The sequence below is a fragment of the Cryptotermes secundus genome, unplaced genomic scaffold, assembly GCF_002891405.2.
Source record: "Cryptotermes secundus unplaced genomic scaffold, Csec_1.0 scaffold704, whole genome shotgun sequence".
NCBI classification, from domain to species: domain Eukaryota; kingdom Metazoa; phylum Arthropoda; class Insecta; order Blattodea; family Kalotermitidae; genus Cryptotermes; species Cryptotermes secundus.
This window is the reverse complement of record NW_019731232.1, coordinates 197,027-211,874: the sequence shown is the minus strand read 5'-3', so window position 1 is coordinate 211,874 and position 14,848 is coordinate 197,027. Positions and strand designations below refer to the sequence as shown.

Below are 14,848 nucleotides of genomic sequence, written 5' to 3'. Positions count from 1 at the left end.
AAACTTGAGGGAAGAATATTGGGTAAAATTTTGTATGAAGTTGGTAGCAGTGATATCCCCCGATAATTTCTACAGTCAGTTTGATCACCCTTCTTGTGAACTGGGACAATACTATACTCCTTCCACTGATCAGGCAATTTTTCCTTATGCCAAATAGAAGAAATTAGATTGTGGATCTTAGAACGCAATATTTCGCCTCCTGCTTGATCGCTACCTGGCAATTTATACCGTTTCAATTTTGCAATAGCACTTTCAACCTCAAAAGGTCTAGGATCAGGTATTAACGGCTAAGCTGTAGGGATTTCTGTCTGCCTAACATCACTGACCTTATGTGCATTCAATACTGAGAGTAGTTCTTCCACCTATTCAAAATGTTGTGTGAATCTGCAAGCAGATCACCATTCTCATCCTTCACTAAGTTACTGCTAGGCTGGTAACCCCTCTTAAAGTCATTTATTCCTCTATGCAGGTCTCTAATGTTCTTGTTCTTACTGTTCATTGCAAGCTCATCAATTTAGTCTTTCAGATATTCCCTCTTTTTGTTCCTGAAATGCCTGCTGGTTTATATTGTCTTATATTGTTCAGATTATCCCCATTTAACTCGCTTGGATCCTGTAAACATTGCAGTTTTCATAATTTTGTACTCCACTTCAAATTTACTGACTTACTTACTCATGGAACTGAGCCCTTCTTGAAGAGAAGCCAAATCTGCAGCTACTCAAGAATTTCCCAGCATTTTATGGAACCCGAAGGTTCATTACCGTGTTCACAAGAGCCCTCCACTGGTCCCTATCCTGAGGCAGACCAATCCATGCCATACCAACCCTAACTGCTCTTCAAATACTATTAAAAAGATAAAGCTATTCTTGTAAAAGGGGGGCACGCGGTAGCGTACTTGGTTGAGGCACTATGCTAGAAGCCGGAAGGTCGAGGGTTCGAGACCCGATGAGGTCATTGGATTTTCCTTTCAATTGACCTAATCCTTCTGGCCGCACTATGGCCCTGGGGTCGACTCAGCCTCTAACAGAAATGAGTACCAGGAATTAATTAAATAATTTTCCTGGGGAGTAAAGCGCGGCCGGCGCGTAAGGCTGGCAACCTTACCGCCATCTTTGAGCCGATTGTCTGGATAGTGTGGGACCCTCAACGTCTCACAACCCTTATGGGACTCCATGGCCTATCACAGGAACAGCTTTACTTTACTTTTTACTTATCCCTATAACAGGCCGTGGAGGCCCATAGGTTTGTAAGACGTCGAGGCTCCCACATTTTCTCTAGACAATCGGTTCACAGATGGCGGTGATGTCATCCTTACGCGCCGGCCACACTTTATCCCCCAGGAAAATTCCTGGTACTCATTTCTGTTAAAGGCTGAGTCGACCCCAGGGCCATAGTGCGGCTGGAAGGATTAGGTAAATTGGGAAAAAAATCGACCTCATCGAGACTCGAACCCTCGACCTTCCGGCTTGTAGCATAGTGCCTCAACCAAATACACTACTGCGTGCCCCCTTCAATTACTATCAAAGTGAATGAATCACGGAGAATCAGGCGATCGGGGCATGTAACACAAATGCGAGAGAAGCAAAATGCATACGAATTTGGCAGGAACACCAGAAGGGGATCATCTGAAAGACTTCTGAGTTAATGGGAAGATAATATTAAAATGAATCATAAATGTAAAAGAATGGGAGTATGAGAACTGAATTCATCTGGTACAGGATATAGACCAATGGTAAGTACTGTGAACACGATAAAACCTTGGAGTTTCTTGACTAGCTAAGCAACTACTGGTTCCTCAAGAATGACTCTGCTGCGTAAAGTTTGTTAGGTCGGAGATTTCAAAGAAGCAACCTCTCTTTCTTCCTGCATAAATCACATCTACGAAATGGTTCGTAAGGAAAAAGAAAAGACGTATTAGAAAGTATAATCCCTGGAACTAGAGGCAGGTAGAACCTTCGAAAGGAAACCGGGTTTCCCCTACCGAGATTCGAACCACTAACATCACGAGTACGTCATTCACTCTATCGCAGAACGCTACCTGCACCATAACAGCGTAACTTTACACCACACAGGTTGTAAGACCCTGTATTCATGGAGTTCTCATCCGTACAATTGTGCTGTAAAGAATTGTGTTTTTCATAACACATTCTCGAATTATGAAACATATGTCTGCAGGTCACTGTGAAATTCTTTAAGGCCCATAGTATTCAGAAACTATGCATACTGCACACAGACGGTGTTTGTGTTTCGTGTAATTCGAAAAATAAACAGCGTTGCTTTCCTAAGCAGCATTAATCGGTTGGGCTTTGTAGCGGTGACGTGTTTCCTGTGTGGTAGGGACTGAGTATTATTTAAAGGAATTCCGTGCTCCAGGAAATTAATGGTTAATTGGATCTCTGTAGTAGTACAATGTCGGCCATATACAACAGAACACATAGAACCTCAAGCCTCTTATATTTTAATGATTGCATATACACGATGTCCGGATGAAAGGTATCCAAAATAAAATCATTCTATCTCAGAAAAATTTATTATGCACACTACTGGGTTACACCATTACAAAGGGAAACTATCAAAGTTTCTTTCTGGGTATACAAAAATCTCAATCAATGCAAATGTGGGCTCCATTGGTGGCACGACAAATATGTATACTTAAAGCACGTTTGGTGTTACCGTATCCAGAGCGTTCATTATGCGGGCTTACAGGTGGTGAAGGTCGTTGATCTTAACCTGGTAGACAATGTTCTTTACATAATCAAACAAGAAGAAATCCACTGGGGTTAAACCTGGCGACCTATGAGGCCAAGCGATTGGTCCACTACTGCCAATTCATATCCCAGCCATCTCTCTGTCCAGGTGATTCCTAATAAGGCAAAAATGTGGCGGGCGTATGCGCGTAAGCCGGGTAAGAAAAAAAAACTTTCAGAGTTTTCCTTTCCAATGACATAACCCGGATACGTGTATGAAAATTAGTTTCCGAGATATACATTTTTACTTTCGATACCTTTCACCCGGACACCCTATATGTGTGTGAAACACGAGGGAAGAACAAAAAGTCTAAACGTGAGATTTGTGGGTTCTGCAAAGGTAAAGATCCATAATGTGGTTTTCTAAGTTATGTTACCGTGAGGTCTGGTACCAACGCTTCGGAAAACGAACACGGTAGCTCAGGCGGTAACGCCTTTGACTTCTATTCGGCAGGTGTTCGGTTCGAATCTCAAAAACACAGACTATCCACACCGAGGTTATTCGTATTTTCTTCAGTACCTCCATATAAATTCCAGGATACAATCTATAATTAGACCACGACCGCGTCTCTCTGTCTCATTTCTAATTGATCCCGTCATTCATAAAAGGTAAGGTAAAATGTAAAGTTGTCTCTGTCCTTAATTAGGCATCACATCATGAAGGTGTATGGGCGAGTGGTCAGCTTCACGCCCCGCCTGCTCTAACCCAGGGGAAAGAAACCTCCGTCACCCATTGGAGAGGATGCTGGATAGGCCCTGAGGCCGGTCTGGACGCTGTAGAGTACAGGAAAACCTCTTGTCCGTGCCTAGAATCGAACCCCGTCTATCCAGCCCGTACCCCGTCACTATAATGACTGAGCTATCCCGGCTTTCGACGCTATGTAATGAGAGTTTTGTTAAATAAACCATAAATGAAAGATGTTTCGGAAGAATATACGGCCTCCACATTCTGAGTATCCTCCTTCCAGACTACACGGTATGACCGCGCAGAAGACCGCAATATGAATATTTATTGGCATTTCCTGTTTCTTCGTCTGGAGCATGGGGCATCCATGAAATGCCGTTAAGCTTCAGTTTCTTAATCTTAGAGACAGTCGGTAAGACTCCTTGGACGGGGGCATTTATATTACTTACTCACTCATGGAGCTGAGCCCTTTTTGGAGGAGTCGCCAATTCTGCAGCTACTCAAGAATTTCCCAGCATTTTATGGAACCCGAAGGTTCATTACCGTGTTCACAAGAGCCCTTCACTGGTCCCTATCCTGAGCCAGATCAATCCAATTCATACCATCCCATCCTATCTCTCTAAGGCCCCCCATACACACACAGTTTGGCCTTCCGATCGACCTTACAGGCAAAACTGTGACAGTTTACCCCATCCCTTTCCTCCCTATACACGCGCAGATAAAGCGGCAGGCTTCTTGACACAATCACGGTCTTCCAGCCTATAATGCTGAGTCACACACGTCACGTGCTACGGTCCTGCAGGCAGAACTGACGGACTGACGGTTTTCCCACAGGCCAACAGTCCAAATAATTGGCCGGCCGGCCGCACCACACACGTCAGTTTTGCCTTTCCGTCATCAACCGTGCAGGCCAAACTGTGCGTGTATGGGGCCCTAAGATCCATTTTAATATTGTCGACCCACCAACGCCTTATTCTTCCCAGTGGTTTCTTTCCTCCTGGATTTCCCACCAATATCCTATATGCATTCCTCGTCTCCCCCATTCGTGCTATATGCCCTGATCACCTCATCCTCCTTGACTTGATCATTCTAATTATACTTGGAGAAGAGTACAAGTCATGAAGCTCCTCATTTTGCAGTTTTTTCCAACACATTTATATTGATATAAATAAATAAAATTCACGAAATATAATTTCTAATCTGGCGATGAAACTATGGCTTACAACATAAGGATACATCCTGCTTTGTGTTTAATTATATATAGCACGTCTTAGCTGCAACGTGCCAACATTATGCCATGCGAAGAGGGGATACGGGTGGGGGGGGGGACACCTGCACAGTGATATGCGATTTAGAGCGTGCGAGGTCGCGCGCGCGGGCGTTACTATACGCTACTGCCTCCTGGCTAACCGTTCAGAAAGAAAGCACGAGATTGGTTAAATTATCAGTGGCGGGTTCACAAAAGTAACTGTCAATGCTGAACAAATTCCTTCCTCGTACGCACACGAAACACAATTTCATTGTGAGGGGCAGACTTGAGTAGTTGATAAGTTACTGAACAGGACAACAAAACTATTCTATAATGGAACTCAATAGTTCATCACCGTGTTCACTAAAGCCTGTTGTTGGACCATAACCTGAGTCAGAAGAATTTAGTTCATACCTGTTTCCACAAAATTAATTTTAAATCACTGCAACTATGTAGTTCGAAGGCCCAGCAGTGTCCTCATTTAAAATCTTCAGGACAAAAAGTGTGACACGAAATTCTTGCTTCGCTATTACGTATGATAGGAGCCAGGATAGCTCAGTCGGTATAACTACGGGATACGGGCTGGACCGCCGGGTTTCGATTCCTGGCAGGGGCAAGTTTTATCTGTTCTCTTTAGCGTCCAGACCTGCTCTGGGGCCCACCTAGCCTCCTATCTGATGGATACCGAGGTTAAAGCGGTTGGGGTGTGAAGCTGACTATTCATCTCCATCTAGTGCTGATGTCAAAAATCGTGGAGCTATACCTCCACTCCCTCATATATTTTCATGGCATAATGCTTAATTAATTATGCATAGAGAAAAGTTTGTTCTTTTTTTTTTCATTGGCGCTACAGCCCTCATTTGGGCCTAGGCCTACATCCATGAAACTCTCCGTTCGGTTTTACTAGATCTTACACATTCGGAAGGACTCCTTGGGCGGGTGATCAGCTCGTCGCAAGGCCTCTACCTGTACACAAACACAGAAAAAACGTACACAAACATCCATACCCTGAGTGGGATTCGAACCCACGATCCCGGCTTCAGAGAGCGAAGGTAGTACATGCCTTAGACCGATCGGCTACCGTGACCGGCTCAGAGAAAATTTACCGTTACCTAATACGTCCTATGTCTCACGCATGTCCTTGTTATTGCAATCGCTACAGTCATATTCGCTGCATCGGTGGTGTATCGGGAACCCTGCCTGGAAACGGTACACTTGTACGCACAGTATTATAATATATACATATATATATTTACTACATATAAAATGTCATTAAGACACTACATATATATCGTTTACACTAAAAGTGACTATTAAATACTTTATAATGTCTGTAATTTATGTCATATGTTCTTCTAATTTGCAACATGTTACGGCCTCACATATAGTGTCTTAATGACATTTTATAACATTTAATAACATTTTAAGGTATATAAACTACATACTTAGAGAAGAACATGTTTTAGGTGTCTTTTATTTTATTCATTTTAAATGTCACTGTTGCATTATTGACGGTGTAATTTAATTGAATAGTATTATAAAATTAATACATGCCTCTGCTGCCAATACAACTAAAGTGTCTTATTTGTTCCTCAAGTGACCAACCTATCATTAACTTCCACATCAAGCACTTTCTCCAAGGTTGTTCTGGAAATGGTATATCCCACCCTTTCCCCGAACCAGGTAAATGTCAAACAAAGATAACATGGAAAGAGACTTTTGCAGAAGTACAGAAGTGAGTGTCCATATCCCACAACGTCACAACATACTGATGTAAATCTACTGAGGTGAACTATTCGCACAGAACTTTTCTTACTCGTGTGATAACATGATTGGTGATACTTCGGGCAGGGATCGCCACAAGTACGCCATCTGTCATACTGGTACACTCAAGAAGAGTTTCTGAGTGCCCACAAGACCGTTTAAAATTTAATAACTTCTTAATTGTTCGCTGATGATTTGTGTTTTGTGAAGCGCGTTTTTTTGCCTGCTACCGAGAAGATTCTGATGTTTACATTATGTAAGGGTGTCAAGTTAACTGAGGGGTTCCAGAGTGTAAACAATGTTAACATTATTCTTAAGAACTGTTGCGCTGATGCGGGGTGAACCAAAATACGTTTTGGTGAAAAATATTAAAGTGAGAAATTTAAATAAAGAACTACTTGTAATGTAAAAGTCGGTTAAGTATATTATGATTGGTATTTATTTCGGTAGATTCACAAGGTCATCATCAACATCAAGGTCTGTGTCCTTCCAGCGCAACTTCGGGTGAAAACTGGATCTTGTCCATCTAAGATGTAAGAGGTAAAGTTGTCCCTGTGCTTAACTAATTAAACACTACGCCATGAGGGCGTATGGGGAAAGAGATGTATAAATTCACATTTTCTTGGCTTCGGTAATAGTTGGAGGTAAGTGGTCAGCTTCATGCCCCGGCCGCTTTACACTCGGTACCCACTGGATGGGTAGACCCCAGAGTTGATCTGGAAGACGTGGAGAAGAGAAAATTCTTGACCCTACCGGGGCTCGAATTCTGACCCCTCGGTCATCCAGCCCCTTCTAAGGTGTACAGTCCATTAACCGTTTTGGAATCCGTTCAGGTTAGGTAAGGTTCAACATGACGAATCCAATTAAGCCTGTTCTCCTGAATTCTATTATTTAAATTGAATATACAGTAAACCCTCGTTATAACGGATTGCGGATATAACGGACAAAATCTGGCTGTGTACAACTGTGATTTCTTAGAGATGCTAAGGCGCTAAGAATGTTTTGTGGTTAGGAAAGTGTTTAAAATAAAACCCTTAATGTAATCAAACTGTGTGTTTCTATGAGGAAGGCAGTCTTCTGGAATGTGGCACCGTGTAGATGCGGTGTTAACCGACGTTTCGGAGGAACGTATCGCCTCCATCTTCAGGGTAGAAGGAAAAATAAGAAATCCGAAAGCGAAGAGACCGTGAGAACCGGTATTTCTTTTTTTTCTTCTACCCTGAAGATGGAGGCGATACGTTCCTCCGAAACGTCGGTTAACACCACATCTATACGGTGCCACATCCCAGAAGACTGCTTTTCTTCATAGTCACCGCCGTGAAAACCTCAAATCTTACATGTGTGTTTCTATGTTTATTGCGTGCATTGGCTATGTGTCCTATGGTGTACTCCCGTGAATATATCTTCACTCGGTTATAGCGTACACCCTGTCCCCCTTAACAGCCCGTTACTGTATACAGTTCGTTTCTAATCACTGAGTTTTCTAATTTTATCCTTTAATGTGTATCACAGGGTTCCCACAACAAACTATAAACCTGTCCCCCATTTACAGTCACCCCAAAAATGTTGGCGACCCCTGATTTAAACGCAAACCTGTTAACAAAGCGAGATTTTTGGCTGTGATTACGAAGATAAAGCAGTTTATACTGAGATGACACTGTGTAGCGTGGTAGATATGCCACTGTACACGCAACTGGGATACATGAATCAAGTCCCATAACCTCACACCGTATTCCTATCCATGTTATACAAAGTCTGTTGTAACGCACTCGAATCAAGTCTATAGTCCCTCAGGATCCTTCTTAATATTATCCTATAATCTACTATGTGGCACTTTTCTTTTAGGATTCCCTATTAAAATTTTGTATTCCTCTCTCATATGCCCCACCCACTTCATCCACCGTTTTATTATTATATTTACTGAAGGTTACAAATTATTACAATAAAACTGGATCTTAATTTCTTTATATATTTTTTTAAATTTATTACTTTTGTTTCCATGTATATATTTGGTATATTTTCTGCTGTGACTAATTTCTGTTGAAAAATGTTTACAATTACCTCGTTGAAGCCAGAAACTGATCTAAATAATATTTAAAGTTTATGTTATTACCTCAGAAAACGCAATCCAGCGTCCGCTATAAAGACCGAATGCTGCCTGGGGTAATTATGTTCATTCTTAACAATAAAACCAATAAATAAACCGCGTAAGAATATAGCAGAGTTTTTCATTTTTAATGTGATACACGTAGTAATAATCACAGCGCTTCAAGAAGTTGAATTTAGCGTTGAAACCAACGGTTTCCAAGACGTAGGCAGAATGTAGGTAATTTTAAAATGTTCGTAACTCTCACATAAACACCACAGACTGACTGAAACCACACGAGCGCCAAATAAAAGAAAAAAAGAACATAAGGTACATTCTTGGACAGTAGCCAGGTAGATGGACGAATCCCCCCCCCCCCGAAAAACTTTTTTTATATGTGAAGCTTCAGGCAATGGCGTGTGGTTACTGACCTTTAGTGACTGGTGTTGGTAGTGATGGTACTGACACAAAGACAATAACGTGCACACAGTCAAATGCGGAGATGCGTTGACCTCAGCTGATCATAATGTCCCAGTAGTTGGTTTCTGTATTCACCGATAACACGTCTTCAGTAGCCATCCGGTATACAGACAAACCACAGCCGCCTTCTGTCGACTTTCCACTTCAAACAGTCCACAGACGGAAGTTTACCGCCAAGATAGCAGCGGGAACAAATGACGGTAGAATAACCTACGTAAGGATAAAGGAAATCCGAAAGAAGAAGAAGAAAAGGTAGTGACACAGAGATGTAGATAGGACGTGGGCGATTATATTCTGCACTCACTCACACACACACACATGCAATCACGTAAAGCCTCAGCAGAGTTCGACAGTGAACACGGTTTCCGTGCTTCTACTGTTCCTGCTTACAGCTCAACTGTAGCGACTGTTGGTTCCTCGAGCCTGTTATTGATCGGCAGAGCGGTATGGCGTTGGAAGCGCCGTCACGCGGCCTTCCACGAGAATACATGCCGCGAACGACAGACACTTATTTTTGAACGTAGCCATGACTGTAACATAAACGTTGCCCAAACAACCTCCAACAGTGGCACATTTCATTACATATTCCATACGTGCATTAGCAGATATATTGTTCCTTTCTTTTCGTTTCTTGTAATTCTTTAGTACTTACATGGGGGGTCACGACAATGAGTAAATGACTGTCACAATAGTAACTTCCGGCCCTTGTGGCACGTGGGTTCAGTGCTCATGCAAATAAAGAAATTTTACTTCAAAACAAGTGTGGAGGCATTTTTGCAGTATCAAAAGCGAGGACAGAAATAACGGTCTCATGTAGAATGAAATGAAATCAAACATGTTNCCGAAACGTCGTTTAACACCACATATACACGGTGCCAAATCCCAGAAAACTACTTTCTTCATAGTCACCGCCGTGAAAGCCTCAAATCTTACATGTTAATAATATTTAAACAACTCAAATTGTATTTAATTATTTTAATGTAAACATTAAGTTGATTGAACTGCAGGCTAATGTTGGGATAGTACAGTAAAATGAACCACGACCTTTTCATGACACTTTCTTTCCAATTCGTTATTCAGAATCGTCCTACAATTCGACGGTATATCATCTTCAGTTGATATTGCGCCGTTAAATAGCACAAGAATAGTTCCTGATGGCTGTAAGCTTCAGAAAAATTCTTCGTTGGCGAATTAAGGAGATTATAGTGGGCCAATAGAATTCGGAGAAAGAAGAAAAATATGCAGAATTTTCAAATAGAAAACTCTTGGAAAACCTAAACATTGGAGGCTAAGAATGATATGGGAAGAAAATATTAAAACAGATATTAAGAACTTTTTAAATTGTGAGGCTCGGACATTGCTCAGGATCGTGTACAATGGCGGTTATATCGACGTTAAATATTTGAGACGCATCAGCAGTTAGTTGCTTAGTTCGTCGTAAAATAAGTTAGTTAACAGGTGATTATTTGTATTTATAATATTAATTATGAAGTACGCAGTTGGTTGTATAAAAACTATTATTCTTCTAAAAATAAGAGTTGCTGCATTTTCGGAAATAAAAAAAAATGATTTTATATAATTGACGCTTGGGGCACTCGGTAGCGTAGTTCGTTGAAGCACTATTCTACAGTCTGGGAGGTCGAGGGCTCGATTCCCGATGAGGTTATTGGATTTTTCAATTATCCTAATCCTTCCAGCCGCACTACGGCCCTGGGGTCGGCTCAGCCTCTAACAGAAATAAGTACCAGGAATCTTCCTGGGGATGAAGTGAGGCCGGCGCGTAGGGCTGAAAATCTCACGGCCATCTGTGAGTCGATTGACTTAGAAAATTTGCGAGCCTCGACGTCTCACAACCCTATGGGCCTCCGCGGCCTCTTACAGGAATAGATTTAGCTGTTATTTGTCTTGTTTTTGCTCACAATTGTTCAAAGGCGTATGCGCGTGTAATAATATCATCCAGAATGATTCTTGATAGATTGGTTCTTCAAATGTTTTCACGTTTCTCAAAATTAGTTCCAGTGATGTACTAGTACTTATCTGTACAGAATAATACTGGAAGATTGTTAAGAACGGGGAGGTGGTACGGGTTAATGAATATTAGGATATTTAATGACGTTACATTAAGGCATGTACTGTCTTCGCTCGCTTGGAAACCGGGATCGTGGGTTCGAATCCCACTCAGGGTATGGATGTTTGTGTGCGTTTTTCTGTGTTTGTCTACAGGTAGAGGCCTTGCGACGAGCTGATCACCCGCCCAAGAAGTCCTACAGAATGTGTAAGATCTAGAAAACCGAAGTGAACGGAGAAGTTCATGGAGGTAGGCCTAGGCCCAATGGGGCTGTAGTGCAAAGGAAAAAAATTGACGGTACATAAACTGCAGAGATTATTAGCTTAGACTGATATGTGAAGCCGATTACTTCCTTAAGGAGATTAGAGACAATAGGCCGAGATGATGGTATTCCTCTGTCACGCTCCTACACTGAAGACGGAGGTAGAACATCCCTCCGAATCATCAACAAATATTTGCCAGACTACACGGCGTCACATCCCAGAAGACGATAATCACAGTCACCGCAGTAAGAATTCCAAATATTGTAAAATTTGTATGTAGGGTGGAAATTTCCAAATACAAATATATATATATGCATATCTTATTACTAGTATTAACTGTTACATAGAATGTTTCCTACAATGTTCATGCATCACGCGATCTCAATTAAAATGACCCTACGCATGACATATTGTCATTTCCCACATGCAAACGTGGGGGGGAGGGTGTACTTTCCATCAGTGTTTCTCAACTCGTGGAACCCCTTCCACTGTGTGGGAACTCATTGTCGGCTTGGTGGAATGTGAGGTCTCAAAACTGATTAATTCGGGCACACACAAAATTCCTGCATTATAAGTACAAATTCATCATTAATGCTGCACTTATATCATATTTATAACAGAAATATATTACTTCTATGTCTTCAGTAAAGGTAAAGGTAAGGGAAAGGTGACCCTGTACTTAACTAAGTAACCACTGCGCCATGAAGGTATATGGGGGGAGTGGAGGTATAAGCCCACGTTTTCTTAACCTCGGCACTTGTTAGAAGTAAGTGGTCAGCTTTGCCCCCGAGGAAAGAGCCCCCAGTACCCGTTGGATAGGAGGATGGGCGGGCTCAGGACCGGTCTTAACGACGTGGAGAAGAGAAAATTCTTTACCCTCTCAGGACTCGAACTCTGACCCCTCGGTCGTCCAGCAAAGTAGCTAGTCGCTATACCGACTGAGCTATCCAGGCTCGTTTATATATCTTCAGTACTTACCAAAACCTGATACAATTTTTACGTAATTTATTATGACTAGCCCACATTTTTTACTTATTTTGTTGAGTGACCCAATCTCGGGGGCTTCACAGATTGGGTGTACCAGCGACGTTTGTCATGCAACTTAAATACTGAAAGTGTGCCTTAAATCAGTGCATTACATTTAGTCGCAGGCAGTATAACGACTAGCTACGGGTTGGGCGGCAGAGGGGTCGAAGTTCGAATCCCAGTAGAAGCAAGATATTTCTTCTCTCCACGTCGTCCAAATCGGTTCTGGCACCCACACAACCTCCTATTCAGTGGGCACCAGGGGCTCTTTCCCTGGGGGTAAAGAGGTCGGGGCGTGACGTTGACCACTCATCTCCAACTAGTACCGAGATCTAAAATACATGGATCTATATAGCGACTCCTCCATGCTTCTTCATGGCGCAGAGCTTAATTAGTTAAGCACAGGGAAAACTTTACCTTAGCACAGTTTTTACAAATGACGAGTGGGCTGCAAAATGACGGATACTCAGTTAACAGTGTTACCAGAATGGTTCTCTTTCTGTGGGCTAGTATTTAGAAACAGATGGGTTGCAACCCTATGGTTTCAGACAAGACATTCCGAGAGTTTCATAAATGTTACTTACCTACTGACTCATGGAGCTGAGCCCTTCTTCAGGAGCCGCCAATTGTGCAGCTACTCAAGAATTTCCCAGCATTTTATGGAACCCGAAAATTCATCACCGTGTTCACAAGAGCCCTCCACTGGTCCCTATCCTGAGCCAGATCTATCCAATCCATACCATCCCATTCTATCTGTCCAAGATCCGTTCTAATATTGTCCACCCACCTACGCCTTGGTCTTCCCTGTGGTCTCTTTCCTTCTGCCTTTCCCACCAATATCCTATACGTATTCCTTGTCTCCCCCATTCGTGCTACATACCATGCCCATCTAATCCTCCTTCACTTGATCATTCTAATTGTACTTGGAGAAGAGTACAAGTTATGAAGCTCCCCATTATGCAGTTTTCTCCAACCTCCTGTCACTTCATCCATCTTCTCATAAATGTTGCTAGGAAGGAAAAAGAAAGTATTTAAAAGCGACAAAAAGAAATATGTGTATACTTAATGATATGTCTTACATAATGTGACACGGCTAGTACTAACAAACCATCAGCTATTACTGTAAAACAGATATCTAATTTCATTTCATGTACAAAGCTGTTCTGATGAACTAATGCTCTTGGCTAATTGAAAGAATAACACAATCAATTTCGAGCCTAAATCCCTAGTTTTACAAGAAAATATAAGTTTGCAGCTATAAGTTCGTGTTTCTTTGTGGGTCCTTTAATTAGTCTTGAATTAATTTCCATTTCCTTGAGACACTGTACAAATGTTACTATAGGTACCTGGATATACGAATGTTCTCATTTTCTGTCACTAATATTAACGCAGTCCGAGCAGATTGGTCTAGATGTAACGCTCTAGATTTATATTCGGGAAGTGCTCGGTTCGAATCTTGGTCGAGACATTAGATATCCTTATCGGGGTTTTTCGTGGTCTTCCTCAATCCCCTTATGAAAATTCCGGAGCAGTACCTCAATTAGGCCACAACCACTTCCCTTCACATCCTTTCTAATTCATCATCTACTAGTGAGAGCCAGTAAATAGGTCACAAATGGAAGTAACACGTTTGTAATGGACGTAATATATTTTCTGGGTGCATCACTAGATAGCAGCATAGTCCAGCTTCGTGACACTCTAGGTAACACACGCTCATGCGCATGTCCAGGGGCTGGTTTCAATAGTCAAAATGGCGACCGTGCTTGAGGTGTGTACTACAGAAGAACACTGTTCTTTTGTACATTTTTATGGGCAAAAGTACTCAGTGCAAAAGATATTCAGAAAGAAATGTTTCATATTTGTGGTGGGAAGTGTTTGTCGCATAAGGCGGTTCACAACTGGATGGCAAAAGTTTCGCTAATGACAGAGAGGTTAAAACTGTGGTGCTGAAGTGGCTTAAACAATAGTCAAAAGAATTCTACACTGCGGGGTTCGAGGCACTGGTAAAGTGAANGATACGTTCTTCCGAAACGTCGGTTGACTTTCAACGGAATACACGGCGTTATGTCTCAGAAGGCGGAACCCTTAATGATTTAATTCAATTTCTAAGGGATGATGAAAAACAAAAACAAACTCCATGGCCTATAGTCCCCACGCGNTTTTTCACAAAAGGAATCAACTGCATTTCAACAATTTTATTTTTATTTCCTAACAGTCACGTTTCGATTAATATAAAACACAAATTTCATGTATTGAAAAAGAGCTTAAATTATATAGTTGCTGAGTTTTGGGTCATTATCAATTTATTTAAAAGACCCCAGTCTGGAGACAGGGAATATCTCTATCGATTGGGTCCATCTGAGTAAGCTTTTTACTTGAAGACTGAAACATAGTCGAGTCTCCGAAACATTATTTTCAAATAAAAAGAAACACGAAGATGGATAATGTCCAAAAGATCAATAACTCTATTAATACACCGT

The 14,848-nt window shown here is 41.7% G+C and overlaps 1 protein-coding gene across 10 annotated transcripts in view; it reads right to left on the bottom strand.

Annotated features, from left to right (window-relative positions):
• The window catches only part of LOC111866596 (sodium bicarbonate cotransporter 3), a 239,096-nt gene that overhangs the window by 180,018 nt on the left and 44,230 nt on the right, over nt 1-14,848 (bottom strand). Inside the window, exon 1 of one of the 10 annotated variants that reach the window (XM_023855709.2) lies at nt 8,963-9,418. The exons of the other annotated variants lie outside the window; for them this stretch is intronic. The gene's annotated coding sequence lies outside the window, so the exon portion shown is untranslated. Of the gene's footprint in view, nt 1-8,962; nt 9,419-14,848 lie in introns of those variants that run through there. 10 annotated transcript variants of the gene reach the window in all.